The sequence below is a fragment of the Lithobates pipiens genome, unplaced genomic scaffold, assembly GCF_037356315.1.
Source record: "Lithobates pipiens isolate NorthernLeopardFrog02 unplaced genomic scaffold, aLitPip1_a1.2 Scaffold_8, whole genome shotgun sequence".
Taxonomy (NCBI): Eukaryota; Metazoa; Chordata; class Amphibia; order Anura; family Ranidae; genus Lithobates; species Lithobates pipiens.
In genome coordinates this window covers 116112585-116134531 of record NW_027507903.1, presented here as the reverse complement: position 1 = coordinate 116134531, position 21947 = coordinate 116112585, and the positions used below count along the sequence as shown (strand labels likewise).

At 40.8% G+C, this 21947-nt stretch overlaps 1 protein-coding gene across 10 annotated transcripts in view; it reads left to right on the top strand.

Moving 5' to 3' along the window:
• Positions 1 to 21947, top strand: part of NEO1 (neogenin 1) — a 237850-nt gene that overhangs the window by 106597 nt on the left and 109306 nt on the right. The window lies entirely within an intron of this gene.

The window sequence follows — 21947 nt, the reverse complement described above, 5'->3', positions numbered from 1 at the left end:
CTTGCATACTCCTCCATAAGCAACAGATGAGATGGTGTGTTTGTTTTTTTTCCTCCCCCTTTCAATGTTTTTTATTTTTGAGTAGACGGTTGTACAGTAGAGGCTTAGAATGTATTAGATTTAGATTGAGTAATGAGGATAAAAGGTGAGGAAAACCTTTGACATGACCTTTTGAATGACAAAAAATCTCATACTACAGAATACAACTTCGGAAGTGATTATAATGTGATGTATTTTTTATTTTTTTGTTTGTTTCAGAGCATGCATGGTCATTGCGTTTTTTTTTTTTTTTTTTTTTTTTCCCGTACAAATACTATACTAATTACTCCTTCTGTTATCGTACACGAAAAATCTTCATGCTTGTCCCTTCGGATAATTTCACATGATCGGCTCCTGAAAGCTGTGCGCTAATCAGATTATTGGACGATCGCTCTGAAAGTGGTATTTTTTTTTCATCCGATTTTTCTCATCGTGTGCACTAAGTATAACACAATGTATACAAAGAAATGAACCAGAAATAGTAAGAACAGAGATCAAGTCAGAACATTTATATTTTTGGATAGGCAGAAGTTGGGCTGTTTGGATACGAAGACTAAATATTTTTTTTTTTTAAAGGGAATACAATTAAATGAGAGGTTTTGGTCACCATAGGGGAACACGGATACTTTTGCTTTTTAAATGCATTCTTTACATCCACTTAGAGTGTTGTTAAACCTTCATTTTTTATTTTATTTTTCTCTTTAATCTTTTTTTCACAATGTATAAAGATTAGATGCTAGAACTGTTGAACCAATTCCCTTAATAAATTCAATACAGATATTTTACTAAAGCTTGGATTTCATCTGTACTTTAATCCTATGAATGGAGAATCCTTTTTTTCTGCTTTTTTTTTTTTATAGATGTAAAAACCTTCTGAATAAAAATGTGTATATGAGGTCCTGTGAATTAAAAGGCTTTCTGTCCACGGTTTTTATTGTCACCGGATGGAGCCTTGTTCGTCAGTTTGAGTAATGTTCTCTTTATGTAATGGCTGGGTTGCCATGGAAAAGACAGAATGAAAAGGTTTAGCTAAACAAACAGCATCTTGATCTTCTCTACCCTCCTCCAAGAGCTCAGTGCTTTTGTTTCTTCTCCCTGACACCCTTACGTTTTGTGGGATTTTTACAGATGTTCAAAAATCATTGAGCTTTTTATATATAGTTGGAAAAACCAAGTGATCTGCTGGAAAACAGATTATGGCATAGATCACTGGGTTGCTTGGTATAAGTGGGAATACTTTCATTGGACAACCTCAGGACTAGCTTTTTGGGGAGCTCTAGGAATTGTGTGGAAAAATCAAATCCTAGTTTTACTAGCGCATGGTGCTAAGAATTTTAACTTCACTTTTGTCATTTTTAGGTTGTTTTTTTTTTTTTTTTTTGTATAACCAATTTTTTAGATGACTGTGTGCTTTGGTTTCTAAAAAGTCTATCAAGAATTCACTTTTCTAAGTTAGTCTACAATTGAGGATGTGGCACCATTTTATTTTAATGGCATCCACAGTACCACCCTGTGGGGATGCCCTTTTTCCATCCAAAAATTACTTTTTTTTTTTTCTTTTTCGTCCATTGAGGGACACAATTCTTAGACTGGTTATACTGCCACCCAAAGGAAAAATGGGTATTGACAACTAAAAATTGTTAGCCAGCACAGGATACCCTACACATAACCATCATGCTTCAGTTCCTGGTAGATCCATGCTGGATAGGTTAAATCCTGGAAGTCTCTCCAGTCATCCCAATTTACGGATTTTCCCAGGTTATATGGGGGTTCTCTCAGCCCTGACGTTTTGACAGTTTCTCCAGTCATCTACAACTACTGCTAGATTCAGGCCAGATAGGGAAATCCTGAAAAGCTCTCCAGTCAGCCAAGTAGAGCAGGTTTCCCTATTTGAGAGACTAGTGCTTCCCTAGACCGACACGTGAAAATACTCTGCGATGACACTTCTGGATCTTCACATATGTTATACCATTCTAGGTGTTATAATCATAAATATGAATGACAAATCACATCTAACTGCATATGCATAGGGAGGCATCCCCTCCAGGCTGATTGGTAGCCCTTAGCTTGCTGCAACCGTGATGGCTATCTTTCCAAGCACCCCATGTGTATTGGATTTGTACTAAAGTTGAGGTTTAAACTGTCCTCGGAAAATTTTCTTCCTGGCTAAACTGGTAGCTTCTCGGGCCTTGAAGTGGAGGAAAACCTTTATAGCCCAGTCACATTTACCATTCACAATCGGTATCTAGCTTTTATTTGCCAAGTAAACTTTCATCAGTGTTTGGACCTCTGGGAGGTCCAGGCATGCCTGGAGGTGTTCCTGTGTCAGATGAGGGAACATTGGAGTTAGATCTACTGGTCTCTGGATTCGGCAATTAACGGGGCAGGTTCGTTTCCAGGTACTGGGATACTCCAGTAGTAGTGGTAGATGCTCTGGTGGTTCCATGGTGTTACACCCTACTTTATGCTTTCTCTTCCTTATTGGTCACATGGCGTTCATGAGAAAAAAAAATGTAACTTTTTTTTTTTCCCCACTCGTGTCTAAAATAATGATTTGGTCAGACTGTGTGATCTTTATGGTTGTCCATGCCTAGAGGGGGCTTCAACTGTGTGGGGAAGGATTTGGTACATTTATGTACCACTTGTGCTTCCAGTGTTTTAAGTGCATGTCGGACAAAAGTTGCCCATAGCTAAGGATGCCTGACATTCTTACCATGCTGTGACCAGGCAAGCTATTGTGATGAGGGCTTAAATTAATCTAAAAGCCCTACACTAGACTACTGAGAAGTGCTATGGAGCCTTTGTAAAAACAGAGGATTTCTGCATGTTTTCAATATAATTTCTCCCCAAAAGGGGTCATTTCTGTGTAGGCAGGGCAAGGCCAATCTTTTTATTTGTCCATGGAACAAGTGTGCATGTTGGGCTCCATGCACACTGGCGTAAAAAACTTTGCTTCTACAGAAGTTGTGTTCTGCCTGTAGAAGCAACTCAATGTTATCATATATGTCCATACACATTAGAACGTTGAGACATATTTTGAGATCAACATTTGGAGGCAGGAAAAAAAAAACACCTCATTCGCTTTTCTGATTGGAGCTCACTGGCAGAAAAAACGTAAAACTCTCCTAAACTCGTCTAAACTTTCTACAAGATATGCTGTATATGAGCGTTTTTTTTACTCCAAAGAGAATAGACCTTTAAAAAAAAAAAAAAAAAAAAAAAGCCCAGTGTGCATGGAGCCTGAAAGTGGTGGTTTGCAGTTACAGATATATATAGCTTTCAGGCAAAATGGTAAAATTGTATTTAAAAGTTCTAATGATTCTAAAGCCTGAAGTGCTTCTGGTTACTGTACAGGTGAGTTTCATTCATGTCAGAACACTTGTAGCTTTCTTCTTTTGGTGCTGTGACAGAATTCTGGCTGTAGTACAGTGTGTCATTGTGCAATTCTTGCTCCCTTTCCCTCATTCGTTAACAAAAAACATTTTTTTTTTTTTCACTGAATAAGACATTTTGTGCATGGACATGAGGGAGGAGAGCAGGTAAATAAAAAATAATCTCCCCTTGTATATTTACAGAACGTTTTAGATAAGTTGAAAATAATATTTTGTCCAATCGAAAAAAAAAGTGTAAAATTACGTGACCCTCACACTGCCTATATCCAAAACTACTACATCCTTAGAAGACCACTGTGAGATGATCTGCATGAATGCTACCATTTGTACCGTAGCTAGCAGTACTACAGGCATAGTATGCTATAGCCACCATAGACGGCTAGTTCCTGCTGAACCGGCTGAGATCGAAACCATGTATGGGTAGGCTGAATGTACCCAAGTTTATCATCTTGGGTACAACCAGCCTGCCGGATTTATAACGGATATTATAGCATATAGCACAAAGGCTTGGCAGGAGGGATTCGCCTGTCAACATTGGTTGCAAGAAAAAAGTTTGCTCTGTCTATGGCTTGCCTAGGTAACTTATTTACGATTTCCAAATGTTTTTCCCCATAAATCCACAGTAATTTTTCAGTTTTGATGGTATGTGCATTTAGGCACATATTGCATGAATTCACAAATGGTTACGTAATCTGGTTGAAAGGACACAAGTCCTTCCAGTTCAACCAATTTTACAAGAAGGTTACTGTGTTTGACATGCTCTTGAATTGTAATCCTAAATTGGCTATCATATACCTTTCTGACGTTAATTTTTTTTTTTTTTTTTAAGACTTTAACCTGGAAACTGTCCACATTTGTCTTGTAAGCAGCCACTGACATACAAGATGATCATGTTACAAGAATACTCCATATGTTGTGGTTACAGAAGTTAGGGGTCACAAGGAAATTACTACATGCAGCTGGCAAGCCAAGTGGCGGACATTTCTTCTCTGTCTAACCTTTTGCTGCCTTTGCAGTTTCCCTTAAAGTCATCTGACTGTTTAAAGGCAAAGTCCACCTTTTTAAAAAAAAATTTTTTTTTTGCAGGACAAAAATTGCATTTTTTTTATTTTTAGCATAGGAGCCTAAAAAGTATTGCACTCGTGATTAGTAGATTGTGGGTGCAATGCCAGCCTCCTGCAGACTCTTGCTCAGACTCTGCAGATGCACTAAGGTACAGACTTTCAGTTGGAGAGCTGGGAGAAGTGTCAATAGACTACGAATTTAGTGATTACTGCACTTTTATTCTATTGAGAACTAAAAGTCCTTCTGCGGTGGTAGGTGGATTTGTAGTGAATGAATGACGCAGCTGTGTGGATGGAGTACACATAGCCATTCAAAAGTGACATTGGTCATAAAAGTGGGGAGGAGTTTGCTTGGCACCATGTTACACCTATAATACAGGTGTAACATGTTTCAAAAGTGGAGTTGGCTTTTACTCCCTTCATAATCAGATATTTTTTGCTATTCAGCACTGCATTGCTTTAACTGGCAATTGCGCTGTCATGCACCACTCTATGCAAATGGAAAAAAAAAATAGATATAGATATAGATATGAAGAATGATTTTTTTTTTTTTTTTTAATCCACAAATGGAGCTTTCGTTTTGGTATTTGATCACCACTGGGAGACAGAGGGAGAGAGATTACAAAAATGAAAAAAATATTTTGTACTTTGTAATAAAACCTATATATGAGATCAAATTTCTTCTAAAATTTTGGCTAAAATGTAATCTTTTTCAGGTCTTTTGGTTTAAAAAACAAAAAAAATAATCCCAGTAAGTGTTTAAATTGCTTTGTGTGAAAGTTTTATATAGCACTTTCTGTATACTAGAATTTATGCCGATATAGACGCGTTAATGTAATGGCAGTGAATTGTGAGTTAAAGTGTGGCTGATAGTGGCGGGCAATCTGGCGCCAAGACTGATGTGCCTTCCCTGACTTTAAGAGCTAAGCCTCGTCCATCCTTTTTCCTCTTGTCCACGGAGGGTACCATTTACAATGAACACATTTAGGGCTAGTTAACACCACAAACGCACACCGGATCTGTTCCAGATGCGTTTTCTAGATGCGTGTTTTAACCACTTAAGCCCCGGACCAATTTGTGCTTAAGGACCAAGCCCCTTTTTGCGATTTTTTATTTTTTTGCGCTATAAACAAAACAGAGCGAAAATTTGGAAAAAAATGCAATCTTTTTTACTTTTTGCTATAATAAATATCCCCCAAAAATATATATAAAAATTTTTTTTCCTCAGTTTAGGCCGATGCATATTCTTCTTCATATTTTTGGTAAAAAAAAAAAAATCGCAATTAGTGATTGGTTTGCGCAAAAGTTATAGCGTTTACAAAATAGGGGATAGTTTTATAGCATTTTTATTTTATTTTTATTTTACTAGTAATGGCGGCAATTAGCGATTTTTATTGTGACTGACGTTTTTGACACATTTTTGAGACCATTGTCACTTATAAAGCAATCAGTGCTTTTTAAATGCACTGATTCCTGTGTAAATGACACTGACAGTGAAGGAGTTGATCACCAGGGGGCAGTGTAGTGTTATGTAAGGCGTGGCCTGGCATGTGACGTCACTGATAGTCTCTTCCCTTTTATAGAAAGACGATCGGTGACGGCCACAGTAGGAAGCACGGGCGGAGGTTTGTTTACACAGACCCCTCCTCCTTCTGCATCTCTGTGACCCGATCATGGGACAACAGCGACGATGGGGTCCGCTGGCCACACGGCGCACTCCCGGCCCACGGCTGGGCACTTAAAAAGCAACGTAAAGGTACGTGTTTGTGCCCAGCTGTGCCATTCTGCCAACGTATATGTTCAGGAAGCGGTCCTTAAGTGGTTAATGTGTTCCGATGCATTTTTAATGCTTTACCGTATGCGTTTCAAGTGCTTTTCTCTTTTTTTTTTTTTTTTTTTTTTCTCTTTTTTTTTTTTTTTTCCTGTTTTGCAGTGCGGAAGTGGGGTCCAGTGCGTTTTTGGTGTGTGTGTGTTTTTGTTTTTTTTGTTTTTTTCTGGAACTGGAAAGCCCTGGAACTGACCACACTGGTGTGAGCTACACCATTGGAAACTATGCAACTTAATTTATGTGCGTTTTTGATAACAGAAAAAAAACCATACTGGACTGCATGTGGTGTGAACTGGCCCTTAAACATATCGGGTTTTCTTTCAGCTGTCAGGAAATTCTTAGGATTCAATTTATGATGAAATCCTTTTTCTGAAATTCACAAAATATATGCAGTGTGTACTGGGCAGCGAGCCATTGTACTAGAAATTGCAGGATTGCTCCAATGTGCAGTATCTACAGAGATCAATAGGGAATCTGTCAGAATAATAATAATAATAAAATTATATATATATATATATATATATATATATATATATATATATATATATATATATATATATATATATATATATATATATATATATATATATATATATATATATATATTTTTTTTTTTTTTAACTGGCTTTGTTTTTACACCAACATTATTTGTTATACTCCTTTTATAATTGAAATCCAGGCAGATGGTTTAAAGCAGGGGTCTCCACATTTTTTTTTTTTTTTTTTTAAAAAGGCCTGCTTTACTGAAATCCAGACCTGCAGGGAGCTGGACTGGCCAGTTAGAGTAGAAAACATCTGTGTCAGTGGGAGGAATAGTGCCCCATGTTTGGTATTGGAGGAATAGTGTCCTATTTAGTATCAGTGGGACGAATAGTACCCCATCACTGGTATCCGAAAGAGCAATAGTACCCCATCATTGGTATCCGTAAGAGCAATAGTACCCCATCATTAATGACAGTAGGAGCAATAGTGCCCCATTGTTGGTGTCGGTAAGAGCAATAGCGCCCGTTGGTGTCATTGGAAGGAATAGTGCCCCAAGGGCCAGATAAAGGCACGGAGTGGAGCAGTGGAGACCACTGGTTTAAAGGAAAACCTATTCTATGAGAAATGCTTGGGCTACAGTTGCAGATTTTGAGCGTTCCAGTTGCCTGCCTGTATTTGGCTTTTAGCGCTTTGAGACGTTTATCTGTAACAAGCAAGCAAATAAGAGTAGGAATAAAGTCAGAACTCTGAAGTGCGTTGCTCTGAGTTAGTGACTTAGGCTACATTCACATGGCTGCGCAGGGGTGATAATCATATTCCTGAAAGCTGTTCTAAATGCTGCCTCGTGTTGTGCAAACAGCAGCAGCTGTCAGACTTTGCTTGGTAAAAATTGTCAGGTACTGCCATTGTTCGCATGTACCTACTCACCCATCATAGGCTTCATAAGATCAACTACCTTACTTCTCCGGCATGTTGGTGCTGCACCCATCAGACAGGTGGCTCTCTTCGTATTTTCAGGACCTGCTCTGCTATAGCCATGTACTGGAAAAGTTTATTACCACTTATTGCTACCACATACATATTGCTGAGTTGAGATGAACCTCTAGTGCATAAGGCCGCAGTACAAATCCTCCTCGTAGTACCGCTATTCTGTGCCCATAAGGCAATTGCATTCAACTGGCGAAACACTTCCCCTCTCGCAGTGCATTTCTGGTTGAACTTGGTCAACTCTATTCTGCCCTTCTATCAGGCCACATGCAAATAGCGGTTGTCCTCGTAAATTTCAGAAAGTATGGTCTTGCTGGTTTGAAAACCCTTCCACTGCTGTGACGGTGACTGATGCCTCTATTTGACCTCTGTAGGTCTGTCAATTCCTTAAAGTGATTAAGTCTCATTTTGTTTTTTGTTTTTTTATTTTAGTTAAAAATAACAAACATGTTATACCTACCTGCCATGTGCAGTGGTTTTGCACAGGACAGCCCAGATTCTCCTCTTCTCAGGTCCCTCGTTGGTGCTCCTGGCTCCTCCCTCCTTTTGAGTGCTCCCACAGCAACCAACTTGCTATGGGGGCACCTGAGCCAAGGTACAGCTCAGTTTCCATTCAGACATGGCGCCACGGCCTGTCTTCACCCCCTTTCTCTTCTAATTGACCAACTGACCACAGCGGGAGCCATCGGCGCCAAACTGCTGTTTTAGGCAATGAGGGGAGTCCCAGGGCAGCCAAGACGCTCCTGCAACATCGCTAGATCTAGAATGGGGCTCAGGTAAGTATTGGGGGGGGGGGCTGCTGCGCACAGATTTTTTTTTTATCTGAATGCATTTTTTCTTAAGGATAAAAACCTTCTGCCTTTACAACCACTTTAAGGTGATAGTCTCCTAATGGGTAGTATACCTTTTTCTATGTACAATTGTTGGGTTTGCTCAAGATGTGCAAAAAAAGATTAATTTCCTTTGACAATTTAAAGCATTTTATTCCAAAAATGTTTTTATTTATCTTACTCTATTCCAAAGACTTAATAAAAAAAAAAAAAAAAAAAAAAAGATATTGCCATCATCCACATACAGAGATAGAAAGGACAATGTCAAACTGGTTATGATCACATGAACTGCAGAAAAAAAAAAACTTTTATTTCTGGATCAGGTAGATAAGGGTTTGAGCCTTTTTTTTATTTTATTTTTTATTGCTGTGTCCCCATTGTTTAGATAGGAAGTGAAGGGAAAATCTCTAACGGGGGATCCGAAAAATGTATTCTAGCTTCCAATTCCATTGAAAACGGCTCTCCCTCTTTGGTGTTCTATTGTCAGAGGGATGGGAAATGAGGACATATTTCCAACGTGGGGTCACAGATGGAAATAAAAATCTTTTAGAAATAACTTTCCAATTCTATCCAAAACAACAAGAAAGTCAATTGGAGTCTGGGTTTGAGAAGATGTTTCATGAAAGTAATCAATGATTTTATTGCCCCTTGTGTTTCTAATTTTGCCTTGAGAGTCTGAGAAGTCATAAAAGTTTACTCGGCCCAGCCAAAGTGAATATTAAGAGTTTCCACCTAGTCACCGGTGACAGATTTCCCCAGGGACTCTTATTTCCTTTCTTGTTCTTTGGATGGCCTGGGAGAATCTCCTGGCGCCAATACCTCCAATGAATTCTCATGTAAAAGAGTTAGCATGGTCTCCTCCACGTGAGACAGGATGAGCCTATTATGGTGAGGGCTAGTTAAAGGACTGATAGACAGACATAGAAGTCCTTACTGCAGGGGGGCACTTTCACACATTCTTTCCACAAAGGTCAGGGAGCCTCTAAGGGTCATGTGGCTTTATGATCAACCATTGCAGCAACGCTTTACTCTTCAGAGTCCTGTTAACTATTTTTTTTTTTTTTTTTTTTTATTCTGTAAACTATTTTTTATTTTATTTTATTTTTTTCCAGCTAAAATGATCTACAGGTGGTTTTAGGTCATTTTTTCATACTTTCAGTGATAGGCTTGTAAAAATCTGTGCGAATGCTTAGGCTATAGGTGAGTTGGCAATTTTTGACCATGTGATCGTTTTGGGTTCATGGTTATGATTGGTCATTCTGTGATTTATGTCCTGTGATCAGTTGCATACAATATCTCCTTTGTACCTGTGTATAGTGTTATACAGAGACTTGGAAATAAGTGATTAATCCATTTACCTAGTCAAATGATGGCGGGAAAAGGTATCCCAGTCAGGTGTGACTGATTTAGAGCATTGCATTTCAGTGCACAATTAATCGGCACATGACTAAAAATCGCACATAAATATAATAACCTAATTTTAATGTTTTCTATTTAGGTCACATTAGTGAATAATTGCTGTGGAGTGGCTGTATTTAATGCTGCAATCTGTATAGCTATTCTCTGCTGTAATCGGACCACAAAGATGGATTTTAATTGGTTGCTATGGGTTACTGTATTATACAGGTTTTATATAGCGCCAACAGTTTGCGCAGCGCTTAACAAAATAAAGGCAGACATTACTGTTGCATTACAATTTGTTAAAGAGCAATCAGAGGGCCCTGCTCATTAGAGCTTACAATCTAAAAAGGGAGGGGCAATTGATACAAAAGGTAATAGCTGTGGGGGATGAGCTGGTGGAAGAAGTAAAAGTTTTAGAAGCCGGATACTGTACTTAAGAATTGCCACTTGGCATGAATTATAATGGTGACAGAATTTATGGTCTGATTTTTGGGGAAAAATGGATGGAGCAGACAGAATCTGGAGCATGACAGCCAACCAGCTTTTGTCTTCTAGCAGCATTAGAAAAGCTTAATAAAAAAATAAAGTATTACACTTGCATATAAAAATGGAAAAGGTAGCATAAAAACAAATGCCGCCAAATTGCAGGAGCCCGCCCTCAAGTAGCGTGGTGATATCACTGCGTGCCCTTGCTGATGCGTTTCGTCATCCACAGACATTTCAGCGGGACAGAGTAAGCGATCTGCACCATGTGAATTACCATTTCCATTGTGGTCATTTGCAAGCTTAAAGGGCTGGGCTATAGCCACCTGCCTTTTAAGCTTGTCGTCTGGTAAGCAGAATCTACAGCTATAGTGGTTGGGCACTCTTTTTGTTTGTGTGCACACTGTGGTGATCTCAAGTTTTCAAGTGTTTCAGAAATATTGATTTTCCTGTTTCTATGTCAGTTTCTGTGGACTCATAACATTGAGACTTTTTAGCGCAGTTTTTCTAATGCTATCTGATTCTGTCTCTTATTGCACTATATGCTGCTGCTTTTTTGCAAGTTTTTTGCTTATTTTTTTTATTCTCTAGTGCGGTACTCCCCCCTCCAGCTTTTATCTTTTTTTCAGTTGAGCTTCAGAAATTAAAGCTAGAAACTAGTTAGTTGCCATGAACATCTGCACCAGTTTTGATCATTTCCACTCCATGTACTTTTTTTTTTTTTTTTTTTTTTTTATAATCGATCTATCTCCTGGTTTTCTTTTTAGCGTTCCTAAAACATGTTTAGTGTTTGTTACCCCAGCATTTCGTATTCCTGGTATGTGGCTGCTGTACCATGTACTTGTATGAAAAAGTCTCCTGTTCTCTTTATTGCTTCCTTTGTGTGAAATCCCTGGTGTCTCTGCTAGTCTGCTTTCCTATTAAAAACTGACCACACTAAGCATGAAGTGGGGATCCCCACGTCACCAGAACTAATGACCCCATTGGTAGAGTTCCCCTCTACTATTCTGGGGACAACACGACATTTGGGTTACGCACTTGTTTTAAACATGGTAAAATCGCCTTATAATCAAGTGCGTTTTCGGCTACATTATCTGCACTTTTTTCTTGGAAAAGTGCCAAAATCACTATTTATGGCTGATGTTTCTTCCACAGAAATTTGCATCTCTATGGTAACCCATAGAAATGCAATAGGCTAGGGGTTTACTTTATCTTGCTTAGGGATGCACCGAAATTTCGGCTGTCGAAACATATCGGCCGAAAATGCCTTTTTTGGCAATTTGCCGAAAAAGAAAAACGGCCGATAATGGAGCCGAAAATGGGACGTGGCCTGGGTGGGTGGCGGGGCTCCGCCCTTGGTGCCGCCCATCATGGGGGGTGTATAGCTCAGGAGAGCCGCCTCTGCCGCCTGTTTGATCACAGCGCCTGGAACATCACAGCTTTCATTTTAATAGCTGTGTTCCCGGCCGTGCGCCGTCACACACAGCCCCTCCCCCTTGTCCGGGCACTTTGATAGACAGATCACCTGCAGGATTGGACGGATGATCTGTCTATCAAAGTGCCCGGACAAGGGGGAGGGGCTGTGTGTGACGGCGCGCGGCCGGGAACACACAGCAATTGAAATGAAGCTGTGATGTTCCCGGCGCTGTGATCAAACAGGCGGCGGAGGTGGCTCTCTTCCCTGCATGGGACGCACTGGCTGCAACATGGGACGCACTGGCTGCAACATGGGACGCACTGGCTGCAACATGGGACGCACTGGCTGCAACATGGGACGCACTGGCTGCAACATGGGACGCACTGGCTGCAACATGGGACAGTCCCCAGTTTCTGACCGTCTCCTGTACCACGTCCCCGGTCTCTGACCGTCTCCTGTATAAAATATATTTTTTTAAATATGTTTCAGTATCGGTGCTGTTTCGGTTTTCGGCCTAGTGTATTTTTCATTTTCGGTATCTGTTTCGGCACCAAAAAACCCATTCGGTGGAACCCTTATCTTGCTTTTCTCTTCAGAGCTTTTGCCAGCAGATATGAAGGACCAGCGCAATGGCATAGTTGTGAGCTTGCATTTAAGTGGATGTTCTTTTCCGACATGGTTCTCACTTTATGAGCTAATGGAACTTGTGTCTGAATTGTGATTTTAATTGTTTCTGCAGATGAGATTCTATAGAGAGAATACCGATTGGCTTAGCTGTACATTTTCATCTGCTCATTTATTAAGATTTATTTCTAAAATAATCCACCCAGTGAATGGGCTTTGTATATCCAAGTTTCTGATATATGAACTGTCTACTTTATGGCTGCTCTAGAAACCCTTTGGATTATTTTATTTTCCATACTTGCCATGAATACCTAAAGTATATTTTGACAGGTACAAAAAAAAAACATGAAACCAATCTGCAAAATAAATTTTTGTATTTTCAGACCTTCAGTACCCATAGTCATCAAACTTTTTAAGAGGAGTAATTTTTCAATGTTGTGTACATTATTAATAGTAGATGGGGCAGATGGACACTGGTAGAGGCAGCATAGACTCTGACTAGAGTAGAAAAAGTGGCAAAAAATGTATAGACAGAGGAAATGGTTGACCGGACAGACACAAATGCTAGGTAGGAAAGTTGGACAAAAACGCAGGTATGACTCCGGCCAGGGACAGGCACTGGGAGTAGCAGAATTGGGAAAGGAAATTTTATATCTCCAGGTTACTATATGATTTGCCCCTATTGCCTGACGTTTCCTCGTGTAGGAAATTTGCACTTGTGTAGCTTAGAAAATGTAAGTCTTTCTTTATTTTGGAATGAGTTCCTGTGTGTGTGTGTGTGTGTGTGTGTATATATATATATATATATATATATATATATATATATATATATATATATATATATATAAATTTTTTTTATTTATTACTATTTTTTATGCTAGTCTTCCTGGGGTAGCTGCACTGTCCTTAGGATGAAAAGATCCCTTGCTTATTATAGGGGAAGATTTCTATGCCACTAGGGTATTTTATTTTATTTTTTATTTTTTTCTGCTATCGTAAGTGTGTATGTTGCGATGTCAAAAGTATGTAGGTGGCTGGTTGGTGCTCGGCCAGCATAAAGTCAGCCTGACACAAACCTGGGTGCCCCAAACTATGTCTGATATATGATGAAAAAATGCATAACCAGAAGTTGCCTAGAATGAAAACTGACCATAAGATCTTAAATATGCAGCTGAAGTTCTATGCAGCTTTTACTCTTAAACTTTAAGGGCTCGTTTTTAATGGAGGGGAAGAATCTCTAATACCACTGCTTTTAAAAACAAAACATTTATTACAGAAGACTCCTAGAGCACTGTGGGACAGCTAAAGAGACAGCACAAAAGTAATGCTCTTTTCAAGTAGACTGACCTGGTTTAGAACCTACAACCACATCTATGCTTGGATGTGAATTTGAACATTTCAAATTGAGAGTTGTAGCTCCACCTGCTGGCAAAAAAAACAATATATTCCAAACCACTGTACAGTGGTTGTTTTTTTTTTTTTTTTTTAAAGCTGTGTAACATCTTTGTGGTTATGAAACTGCCAGTTGGGAAGAGGGGGACTCCTCTAGTTTGGGAGCTTGTTATGGCTTAATGTCTACACTTCAAATAACACGTGAACTGCCATGACCCTCCACAAGTTGTGTTTTTTCTTTTTTTCTTTTCTTTTTTCTTTTTTTAATTATTATAAAGGAGACAATTGACCGGTTTCCGTGCGATTGATTTTTTGGAAAAGGCGCAGGGACCTTTTCCCTGCGTTTTTCCGTAAGTAGAGCAGCCCATTTCAAATAAATGAGCTCCTGTGCTCGCACAGACATAGCCACCAGGAAACTGGCATAGTGGGAACCTAGCCTAAGGCTGATCATATACTAAATGTGGTTTATTTTTTCTGCTATCAGGCTGATCGAAAAAAATTGCCTGTTCAGACAACTATTCAGATCAGCTCTGCAGCGGCTGAGCGAATGAAAATTTACCAATGGTCTCGTTTGACAGAATTTATGGGTTCTAGGCACACAAATTTACTAGATTTGGAAAACATGTTGTCTAGCAACAAATTTGTAACTTTGGCCAGCTAATCATAATGATACACACAACTCTACAAGTCCAAGATCGCTCCATTCCTTCCTGGGTCAGATAACAGGACAGAGGTAATTGATTCTCTGGCTAGTTAGGAGGCTGGTGGAACGCTGAATTGTACAAATTAACACTAAACACTGCTCAAAAAAAATGCCTTTTCCAGTTTTGTGCACCGGCGCTCGAGCTGCAGGTGCATGTTCAGATTATTTTTTTACCATTCTGTGTAGGTTTGCTATTCTGACTGCTAATGTAAAGGTTGCATTCTTTCTACTGATCGCCAATTTAACATGGTTCTGAAGCCTAAACATTTTTTATCTTATTGCATTTCTTGCATTAAGGTAAATCTTTAGGCATCGATTTTGGCCGCTCACTCCCCCTTGTACTCGAGCCTTTTTTTTTCATCCAGTGCTGTGCACATCTGCAGCTTTTCTCTCCCCTCACTTCCTTGTCTCACTGGCTTTGCTAGGGCATTGGGAGCTATTGGCTCCCAGTGCTGTCAGTCAAAGCCAGCAGCGAGGGGTGGGGCAGAGTCCCACCATCTGTGTCAATGTACGTAGCGGCGGGGTTTGGGATCAAGCACCCGTGAGTGTTCCCATGGGAAGCTACTTCTCATGGGGGCATTGGAAAGAGGGACAAGGAGTGTTGGCAGGGGACACAAGAAAAGGAGGATCAGGGCTGCTCTGTGTAATGCAGTTTAACAGAGTAGATGGGTGTAGACATGTTTTTGTTAAAATTTTCACTTTATTGCCGGTTCCCCCCCCATTGACTTCAGATGAATTGGTTTTAGTGAACATTTTTTTAGGGGTTCCTCTGGTGTAGAATTGTTGAGAGAGACTACTTTTTAAAAGTATTTAAAGTGGTTGTAAACCCTTACAACCAACTTGGACCTACAGGTAAGCCTTAATCTAGGCTTACCTGTCGGTCAAAGAAATATCTCCTAAACCTACCCGGTTTAGGAGATATTTGCCGAAAGACAGGCACCGCTGTCTACGGTGCATGCGCAGTGCCGCGGTCAATGGCGATATGCCGTGAGTGGCAGGGAATGAGAGCAAGTAAACTCATCAGGGTTGACTTCCTCTTTAAAAAAAAAAAAAACAAAAAAAAAACATTATTTACATTAATCGAAAATGTTGTTTGCCCCTGGCTGTGAATTGTGTAAATAATATGATTGGGTGATCAATATTACAAATTCTTCTGGCAGTTTAAATACTAGTTAGGCCCCTTTCACACTAACGTCCCGTTCAGGCCCGCCTGTCAGTTTTTCAGGCGGACCTGAACGGGTGCTCCATAGAGCTCTATGGAGCGTCGGATGTCAGCGGTGACATGTCCGCTGACATCCGACCCGCTCCGATCCGAAAAAGTGTGACGGAGGAAAAAGCTATTTTTCCATCCGTCTGCGGATCGGATCGGGTGACGACGGGCACTGCGGTCCGTCGTCATCCGATCTCCCATAGGGGAGAGCGGCGCTGTGACAGGTCCGTCCCTGCACAGTGTGCGGAGACAGACCTGTCATCTCCCTGCTCAGCGGGGATCGGCGGAGTGATCCCCGCTGAGCAAACGGACATCCACGGGGCGGATCAGAACTGATCCGCCCCGTGTGAAAGGACCCTAAGTCTTTTAAAAACTGTTTGTTTGTCCAGCTTACCAATTAGTTTTGATGGAATTTGTTTTGTTTTTTTAGGCTTTTTCTTCTGTTTCCTCTGATCCAGCCCGTAACTTTTTCAAAAGAACAAGCTGTCCTGCAGATGAAGCAGTTAGTATTGGGACAAACCATTTACCGCTGACAGGGGGGCTTACAATAATCCGCTTTTATTAACACGGTTTGTGTAACTGCAGCGTGAGTTGGACTAGAATTTGTTAGTATAGCTAAATCCACAAGTATTTCTAACAGCCCCTCCCCCCCCCAGACTGACCACGCTTTTGTCCAGCGTTGCCCCCTGTGCCCCTTCATACAGAGTGAAGGCACTATAATACAGGAGGTGTGCTACTGGCCAGATCACCAGGTGCAAACAGAGGGAAAGTGGCCTAAAAAAGAAAATGACTGCAGTCACCACATCAGCTGAGATATTCTATTTGATTTTGGGTTTAACACTGCTTTAAATTGTCATTGCAGAGCTGATATGCGTAATGATTTTTATTTTTTTTCCTTAAAACGATTATTCAGCAAAGGATTCCTAAGTAGATGTTAAATCCTAAAGGAAATGTGACTGTTTAGTTGTGCGGTGCAGTAGTCTATTTTACAATATGCTTACTATACATAATGCAGTGTTTACTACTTTGCCCTGTGCTAGTCCATCACTGTCTTATTCAGTGTTTTCTCATAGGGTGCAGCAGGGTTTGATACCTCCAGTCTTATCACACAGGACACAGCCGTGGCTTGCTGCCGCCATACATCTTCCTCCCTCCCCCTCTCTGCTGTAGTGTGCATACCCACACTCGGCTTGCAGATCCTTAGAAATGCAACTTGCTGAGCCCCAGGTATCCATGGAAACGAGTGGTATGGGACTTCTGTCTGCCCTCCCCCATTTCTATTCTGCACATGTTGAAGGGGGGGGGGGGGTGATTTGTGGCATGTAACTGGTAGCAGGAGGGCTATTATTGTGCTTTTGGGGGGATGCAACAGCTCGGTGATGCATGGGGGGGGGGGTGTTGCAGGCTGACGTGTTATGCTGGGTGAGGACGCACCATTTATCACCAGCTTTGAACCAGTTCTTCTGGGCCCTAGTAATGTGCCTCTTGCTTGCCCCTTTTCAAATATGCTGTCGTATCATTTCCCTGTTGGCTGTTGTTTTTACATTTTATTGTCTTCTTTATTTATTTTTTTGCTGTGATCTTTCTATATATTTGCCGGTTTGTTCATTGGTTTCCGGTTTCATCATCTGTAATGGGATTAAACGCAGCGGCTTTTTAGATTTCTAGTTGGAATGTTTTGCTTGATGTATATTAGGTGGAATTTTGTTACTACATGTTACTCTGACACCTGCAGACTAATCAAATTATATTTGAGATCATTTGTACATGCTGTGTATTGATGGCGTGTGATTATTCTGCTGCTAAAGGTGAAGGGGGGTTTTATCTATAGATTATACAGAAGACGCTGCCGCCTTGCTAATTACCTTTGTAGTGATTCTGCACTGTTCTCCAGCATGCCCTTTTGGCTAGTATAATCTGCCTTTCTGTTTGCTGCAGCTATGTGGGTAATTTCCCTTTTAATTATTAACTTTATGTATAAACCTTTTATGTTAAAAAGAACTTAAAGTGGAATTTCACACTCCTTATCAACATTGATTATCTTTATTACTCATGTTGCTAGCACTAGTAAATAGGAATGTATATAATTTTTACCTGTGTTATATAAAAATCAGTTACTTCCTGGTTTCTTGCCATACATCCCAGGAGTTCTCGGCTCACACTCTCATGCATGAGCAGTTGGTTTCCAAGACGTGAATGCTATATGAAACGATTGCCCTTTCTCAAGATGGCCACGGCCAGAAATGCTTTAAAGTGGACCTTCCGCTCATTGGAATCCTCCCCCCCTCCGGCGCCACGATTGGCACCTTTCAGGGGGAGGGGGGTGCAGTTACCTGGATAATCCAGGTAACTGCACCCACTTCCGGGATAGCTCTCTGCGGAAAGGGGCGTAGATCTACGCCCCTTTCCGAAAGTCCCCCGCTGCCTGCTGGGAAACACACAGATCCCAGAGGCAGCGGGTCCATCCTTATTGCGCAGCGCCACTCACACATGGGCAGTAGGGAACCGGGAAATAAAGCCGAAAGGCTCCACTTCCTGATTCCCATACCCAAGATGGCGGCGGCAGCACCCGAGTGACGATCAAGAGATCGGCTTCGGGTGCCGACATCGCGGGCGTGCTGGGCGGGTAAGTGTCCTTATTTTAAAAGTCAGCAGCTGCTGTATTTGTAGCTGCTGGCTTTAAAAAAAAAAAAAAACGGCGGACTCCCGCTTTAAAGTGACTTCTCAACAAAATAAATCAGAGGCATGAATGGATGGGGGAGTTTGTTTTGAATATTAAAAATTAGTTAAATAGTGTTTTTGGCTTGTGCTCAGATGCAATGAGGATGCGCTCTAATGGTGCTTTTGGCTCCAGTGGTTATTGGACCTTGGTAGCTTAGTGGTGTGGCTGTTGCCAAGATAACCTTATACCTAAAATTGGTCTTTTTAATTCAATTGCAACTAATCGGATTTGGCCACTTCTATAGTCGGCAGCCAAATATAACGTCCAGCCTTACTAGAAAACATTGTTTAATCCAAATGAGACAACTTTTTGAGCTGGGCATTCCCCTAGCCAAATGGGAACACATGTGAGGGATGAATGATCCTAATTACTGATACAGCTGGGCCACAGGTTTTTGTACCTTCATCAAACTATCACAGTATTAGAGCGCCAAGCATTTATTTTATTTTTTTTCTTTGCATTTTAGAATATACTTGCCTGTTACTCTTTCTATCAGCACTTGACTTGTAATTCAGATCTACTAAAACCAGACTCTTATTGGAAAAAGGTCTGGTGTCATCCCAACATCACCTCCATGCCCAATACAGTACATGGATGCATAGGAATATAACTGCTTTTGTGTTTCACAAGACAAGTTGCAATAAATCTGTAATATATATATATATTTTTTTTTTTTTTTAAATATACTCCTGGTATGTTCATTGGATAACCATACTCATCTCATTCAAAGTCCCAGGGCGATTTCTATGTATTAAAACCAGACTCAGCCAAGCAACTAGCACCATAGAAAGATGCTTGCAGGCCTACTATGCATTATCACATCTGATGTTGCATGAAAGTCCACCTGTGCCGTTGAAGCCTGATGAGTCAGGACCCCAATGTTTGAGGGCTTTGGCCTCGTCGATGGTGCCCATTTAACATCAGCTTGAGACTCTTCTGAGATCTTTCAGAATTATAATAGATGCATTTGACTTGCAATATGAACATTTGGATGTAAGCAGATTACAGACCTGCTAACTGCATGAATGTGTGTGCATGTTTTAAAGCTAAAATTGTAAGCTTGGGTGTCTGCAGAGGTCAATGCAAAGTGCACAAATACTTTTTTTGGGTCCTTCTAAAGTTGCCCAGATTAGACGGAACGGTATTTCAAATTCTGTGAATAAGGCAACTTCTTTCAAAATTTTAGGTTTATTGGTCTTCTCATAAATATCACTTTATAAATTACGAAGGTCACTGTAAATCTTGTCACCTTTAACCCACGGGCAGTCGTTTTTGCAGTACTTAAATGGGACGCTCCACTTGTCTGCCTCCTCCCCCTTATGACAGGTACATGCTCAGACTTCCGGATCAGTTTGCTGTGGCCAGAAGTTCTGCCCCCTCCTCCTTCCCCCGCAGCTGGCCCGTTCACATAGCGCAGCACACTTTGTGCATGCGCAGTAGGAAGCTGGCTTTCAAATCTTCACTGCTGGTTTCCCTTAGTCTAGATGGTGGTGCCAGCCACCGATAGCCAATAAATCAGCTCGGATGAAGACACCATTGGATTCCTGGACAGGTAAGTATCCTAATATTAAAAGTCAGCAGCTACAGCAATTTGTAGCTACTAACGTATTTTTTCTGAAGGAGTTTTGGAGCTCCTCTTTAATGTGTGTTTTCAATTTTTTGTAGTTAAATTTGAGAACACCCCACTGTTTCAATTTACACAGTATACCTAAAAGAAAAATACGCTGAAAAATTACTTTATTTTTTTATTTTTTATTTTTTTTAATGTTTCTAAGGAGAAAGAGTCATGGCTGATTCTAAACATTTCTGGACATTGAGTGTCTGTCCCCTCACTATTCCTCAAAAAGATGTCTATTACTGAACCCTATTAAAAGGGCACCTTAGGTGCTGTATACAGGGATTTAGGAGTACAGCACTTTAACAAATTGTAGCGCCCATTTCTGAATGTAGGAAAGCTGAATTCTGGGGAAAACAAATTCTCCCTTGCGGTAGGGGTGCTCCTGCACTTAAAGGGCTAAATGTCTTGGGTTACCTGATCCCTCCCGCTCCTGCAGACTGCCTTCAGGCTGTAATACCAGTCCTTGCAGCCACTTCTCCCCATATGCATATATAATTGCATGCCCTCTGACATCCACAATGCAAGGCCTATAGTCCTGCATTGGCTCGATGCAGAGGGATGGCCCAGAAGTTGGCACATAGGGGAGTAGAGACTGCTCCAACTGCCAGGAATGGGGAGGGATCAGGTAAGTGTGTTTTTTTTTGTTTTTTTTTTTTTTGTTTTTTTATGGAGTCCTAGTCATAAGTGGGGCAGTCCTGCTGCAAGGAAGGTATTTTGGTTCCTCCAGAGAACCTGGATAGGGATTGCATTCAGCCCCCTCCATTGGCCATGGGCTATGCAACCTACTCCCAGTCTTCCTCCCATGTTCTGACTGTTCAGTTTCTTGGCTGGCTGAGCCATGATGACACTTCCGCACATGAGCGCTGCCATAAATATATGCTGAGCTGCACGATGTCAAGGGTCGAGGGTAGAAGGAAGCGTCCAGGATAGAGACTAAGGGTCTGTTCTGTCATAAAAAATCCTCCCGGTTGTGTGTGTTTTTTTTTTTTTTTTTTTTTTCTTCCCCATTCAAGTTGACTTTCCCTAGTGGTAAAACAATGGTGTCTATTTCCCTGGTGCCCAACATGCAGCTCTTTTGGTGTATGATGTACAATCCTCGGACTATTGATTAAGGTCACTCTCTGACACACATTGCGTCTAATGTGTCTGAAAGTCCCCTTAAAGTGGATGTAAACCCACTCTCGTCCTTTTTAAACTACTGCCATAGTGGTTATCTATAAGGATATACATGCCTCCTGCCATGTATCCTTACCTGTCAGATGTCTCCTCCCAGATTCTGTAGGTGGGTCTTTTGTCTGGAGCTCGATGGGTGGAGTCGTTATGTCAGACTCCCCGCCCACCACTCCTCTTGTCAACATGCATTTTCTCCTGTGTATTTCTTACATTGAACTTCTGCTATGATCACTAACATCTAGTCAAAACCCAGAAAAGTCACCACATGACTTCAGCATGCCAAATCGTGCTGAGGTGTGGAGCAGCCAATCCTGGGAGAGCTGGAGAAGCTAGGAGGCTCTGGCATGACAAATGTAGATTGCCTGTCACAGCTAGGGGGAGAAACAGACTCCTATTTCTCTGTCCAATTTTATCTCATTGAAAAAAAGATAAGAGGACTGCTCAAAGCTGGGTTAATTTAGTGCAAGGCTGGGCACAGATGACATGAAATCCTATACTGTACAAGGTGCAAGCCTTAATAAAACATTTTTGTGTTTACATCCACTTTAAACATTACATAAATTGAACATTGTGTGTGGCTT